This window comes from Balaenoptera musculus, chromosome 13 (assembly GCF_009873245.2).
Source record: "Balaenoptera musculus isolate JJ_BM4_2016_0621 chromosome 13, mBalMus1.pri.v3, whole genome shotgun sequence".
NCBI lineage: Eukaryota > Metazoa > Chordata > Mammalia > Artiodactyla > Balaenopteridae > Balaenoptera > Balaenoptera musculus.
The window spans coordinates 45,547,855-45,552,867 of NC_045797.1; the positions used below are offsets into that span (position 1 = coordinate 45,547,855).

Sequence of the window (5,013 nt, forward strand, 5' to 3'; positions counted from 1 at the left end):
TGGCGTATTTTCATCATGATACTTCCCAGTGGGAGATCTGTTTTCAGCTTGATCCGTATTTAGGAAGAGATGTCCTACCATAAGGTTTTTTATTGTTGTTGTTACTTTTGCTGTAATAATGCTGTGTAACAAATAACTCCCCAAATCGCAGTGGCTAGCAACATTTATTTCTCACTCATTGGTCTGAAGATCCAGTGACTCTGATGGGCTCTGCTGTGCTTGGTTGGGCTTAGATGGGATAGACTGTAAGAAGATGGACAAAGGTAGTATGAGGCTGGCGAGCTCCCCAAATGCTCAGGTGCCAAGCATTTGCTGATTCCACCCCGTGCCTGGCACGTGTGTCTTTCGGTCCTGGCTGGGCATTGCCACCTCCCCCTGGACCAGCACCACCCACGTACCTCTTGGCAGAGGCCACAATTGATTGACTTGCTGTTGAGCTTCCACTCTTTGGCATGGCTGCATTTTGATGGCAGAGGGAGCAGTTATGCCCAGAGCCCGGTGTGTCGGCATCACCAGTCTGACCTGAGCACCATGTGCTGCACGACATGACACGTGGCACAGGGAGAACTGCCCAGCATGGAAGATTCTCAGGGGCTGCTAGAGTCACCCCTGATGGCATCAGGCCTGCCAGCCACTCAGAGGATGAGGAGTCACTGGCAGGGCAGAAGCGGGCCTCCTCACAGGCTTTGGGCACCATCCCTAAACGGAGAAGCTCCTCCAGGTTCATCAAGAGAAAGAAGTTTGACGATGAGCTGGTGGAGAGCAGCCTGGCTAAGTCCTCTACCCGGGCGAAGGGGGCCAGTGGGGTGGAACCAGGGTGCTGTTCGGGGAGTGAACCCTCCTCCAGTGGGAAGCAGGTGTCTAAGGCCCCCAGCACCCCTGTGTCACCCAGCCCAGCCCCAGCCCCAGCCCCAGCCCCAGCCCCTGGACTCACCAAGCATGTGAAGAAGAACAAACAGCCTCTCCAGGTGACCAAGGCTCTGGGCCGCTGGAAGCCTGCACATGACCTCCTGCTCATCAATGCCGTACTTCAGACCAGTGACCTGAGATCTGTCCACCTGGTTGTGAAGTTCAGCTGCCGCTTCACCCTGCGGGAAGTCCAGGAGCACTGGTCCGCCCTGCTCTACGATCCTGTCATCTCCAAGCTGGCCTGCCAGGCCATGAGACAGCTGCACCCAGAGTCCATTGCTGCCATCCAGAGCAAGGCCCTGTTTAGCAAGGCTGAAGAGCAGCTGCTGAGCAAAGTGGGATCGACCAGCCAGCCCACCTGGGAGAGCTTCCAGGACCTGCTGCACAGACACCCCGATGCCTTCTACCTGGCCCGTACTGCCAAGGCTCTGCAGGCCCAGTGGCAGCTCATGAAGCCGTATTACCTGTTGGAGAACCAGACAGCCGCTGCCCAAGGGGGACCAAGTGCTGAACTTCTCCATTGCAGAGGACTTGATTGATGACAGTAAGCTGAGTGACATGTGAGATGAAGTCCTAGAACATGAGCCAACAGTGGCTGACTGACGCCAGAAACAAGAGATTCGGCAGCTGGAACAGGAACTGCATAAGTGGCTGCTAGTAGATAACATCGCAGGCATGAGCTCTCCGGACTTTGACAACCAGACCCTGGCAGTGCTGTGGGGCCGCATGGTGCGATGCACTTGAGAAAGATCACCCTAGGCAGAGCAACCGAGGATAACCAGATTGACGCAGGCCTGTCTCTGGAGGGTCCGGCCTGGAAGATCTCCCAGAAGCAAGGTGTCATCAAGCTGAAAAATAACGGTGATTTCTTCATTGCCATTGAGGCCTGGTGGCCCATCTACATCAATGGATGGCCTGTGCTGTGTGTTTCCAAATGGCGCCTTAGCAACAGCTCCATGGTGGAGATTGCCAGCCTGTAATTCGTCTTTCTCATCTACAAGGACCTCATTGCCCTTATTCAGGCCCAGGCTGCCAAGATCACGCCACAGTGAGAAGTGGTGGCAGGACCCATGGGCTCTCTCTGGCCTCAGTTTCCCCTGCCATCCCAGACCCCTGGAGCTGGGAACTCAGGCTCCTGGAAAAACCAGAGGGAGCTGAGGGAGATTCAGCTCCTGGCCCCTTGATCTGAGCTTCTGTGGGAAGGCAGAGCTGGACCTGGGGAAGCCCCTAGAGGCTGGGACCCTCAGGCTTCCTTAGTGCCAGAGCCCCTCCCCTTCTCTCTCTGCAGAGGACCCTACCCTTTCCCCCAGATTCCCACCTTTGCCCCGTGTCTCCAGCTGATTAGCTTCAGACTTTTCCTTTATTATTTTTCTTTTGTAAATACAAAGCACTGAGTTCCGAAGTAAAAAAAAACAAACAAACAAAGGGATACATTGAGAGTAATAATCCCTACTCCAGAATATGGTTACATGTAAAACAAACATATAAAATACATATATATTATATTATTCACATATAAATTAAGCAAGATCACATATATAATAAACTGATATTTTGTGGCTCTAATATCTACCTTCCAACTTTGTAATGCAGTGAACTAAGAAAGTCCCACCAGGTGGGAACTGTCTCACTTCTAGTCTTGTCCAGACCATCACTTTCATTGTCTTGGTTCTGTATGTGGACTGATCAGCACTTGATTCTTAATGACCTTCCATAGTATTCAGTCTCTGCATTGGCAAGGTTGCCTCCTTATACATTAAGATTCTTATACTCAACGTAGATAATTCTCAATATATCTGTCTATAGTTTAAGGAAATAAAGAGTTTACATCAGCTGTATTCTTTTTCTCTCTTGCTATCCTTGAATGGCATTTTACTCAGACATATTTCTTGAATGCCTATGCAGGGTAGTGTGCAAGCTAGTGGATGAATAAGATAGATATGGTTCTTGCACTTGTCACATTCACAACTCCTCCATAAATAAAGGCCCTGCTGGAACAGAATGCACATTGGTCTTCTTCAATATGCCACCTTCTAAATGCCTGAGAATCACTTGAGAAATGATCTCTCTGTGCATTGGTGTCTCTTCTCTGCTTGTAGGGGGCTTGGGATGGGGAAATACTCCTCCCTTCCTAAGATAGTTTGTGTGGGACATTAATGATATTCCTTTGGTTTGTTTGAGATAGGTGATTGTTTATAGTTTAAATATTTCTTATGTGCCTATGTAGAATAGAATTCCTCTTTCTTCTCTGAACTTAAAACGCTGTTAATAAGTGGACTCCATAGAAAGGAAGATGACTTTTTGAAAAGCAGTTGATCCTTGAACAATGTAGGGATTAAGAGTGCCCACCCTCCCCACAGTTGAAAAACCACAGATAATTTATAGTCCCTTTCTGTATATAGTATGTGGTTCTTCCGTATGTGTGGTTCTGCATCTGCTGATTCAACCAACCAACTGTTGTGTAGTACTGAAGTATTTATTATTGAAAAAAAAAATCTGCATATAAGTGGAACTGCATATAAGTACAGTTCAAACCTGTGTTGCTCAAGAGTCAATGTACTATGTCCTAGGTTGTCAATTATATCTTGGCTTTCTCCTCTGTGCTAGAGTACAAATTACCAGGTGGAAGAAGGGTAGAGTAGTTCATTGAAATTCTTTTAAAGGAAAATAAAGCCCATGTGCAACCACTAGACTATTAAAATGTGTTCTTATTAAGAAAGGAGCATTTCAATAAAAATTCAAATTGTTTTTTTAAAAAGCCAAATTTGAAAAATTGAAGGTAAAATGGAAGAGTATCTTCAAAAGTGTTCTGGAAGTTTCTAGTTGTATTATTCCAAACTGGTGATGTTAATATTTTAAAATAATAATACCTGCATGGTTTATTATTCTCCAGGGATACTCTGATCATTGGAGTTGTGCTATTTATTTATTAGATAGTGTTGGAAGAGAATTGAGAGGTACTGAGAGAAAATTCAAGAGTTGCTGAATTCTCCCTGAGGTTTCCAAGTTTGTGCATACATAATGGTTTTAGTCACTTATTCATTTTTCTCCCTACCTTACTGCCAATGCCTTCTTTGTGTTTGTACAAATTTTTGTTTCTCAAGAAAAAAAATCTATTTCTGAACAATATCATATTGTATCTCCAAACTTCTCTTAAAGCTTTTTTGCTTAATTTTCAGTATGCATAATTTCACTTCTCTTTTTTCACTGCCAATGTCTTAATTGAAATTTTAATACTCTCTTAGTTTTTCACTGTTCATCAGTTTATTGTCCTAAAAAACATGGATTCGATCCCTGGTGCTCTACAGAAACTACAGTTGATTCTTCCGTTGCCTCAAACAAAACGTGGCTTTTTCTTTCAACAGTATTGTATTAATTGTCTATTGTTACACAGTAAATTATCACAAACTTAGTGGCTTAAAACAACACACAATTTATTATCCCACCGTTTCTGTGGGCCAGGAATTTTGAGCACTGCTGAAAGGTGGTCTTTGCTTCAGGATGTCTCAGAAGGCGGCAGTGAAATCATTGGTCAAGGTTGGGATCTCATCTGAAGGTTCAACTGAGTTTGCATACTTATTGGCAGGATTCAGTTTCTTGAGGCTGTTGATCCAGAGGCCTCAGTTCTTTGCTGGGCTGTTGACCACTTTCTTTTTTTTTTTAACATCTTTATTGTAGTATAATTGCTTTACAATGGTGTGTTAGTTTCTGCTTTATAACAAAGTGAATCAGTTATACATATACATATATCTGATATCTCTTCCCTCTTGCATCTCCCTCCCTCCCACCATCCCTATCCCACCCCTCCAGGTGGTCACAAAGCACCGAGCTGATCTCCCTGTGCTATGCGGCTGCTTCCCACTAGCTATCTATTTTACATTTGGTAGAGTATGTATGTCCATGCCACTCTCTCATTTTGTCCCAGTTTACCCTTCCCCCTCCCCGTGTCCTCAAGTCCGTTCTCTAGTAGGTCTGCATCTTTATTCCCGTCTTGCACCTAGGTTCTTCATGACCATTTTTTTTTTTTAGATTCCATATATATGTTAGCATACGGTATTTGTTCTTCTCTTTCTGACTTACTTCATTATGTATGACAGACTCTGG

The 5,013-nt window shown here is 45.1% G+C and overlaps 1 pseudogene; it reads left to right on the forward strand.

Annotated features, from left to right (window-relative positions):
- The first annotated feature begins 461 nt into the window (after positions 1–461).
- Positions 462–1,961, forward strand: LOC118906213 (annotated as a pseudogene).
- The last annotated feature ends 3,052 nt before the right edge of the window (positions 1,962–5,013 follow it).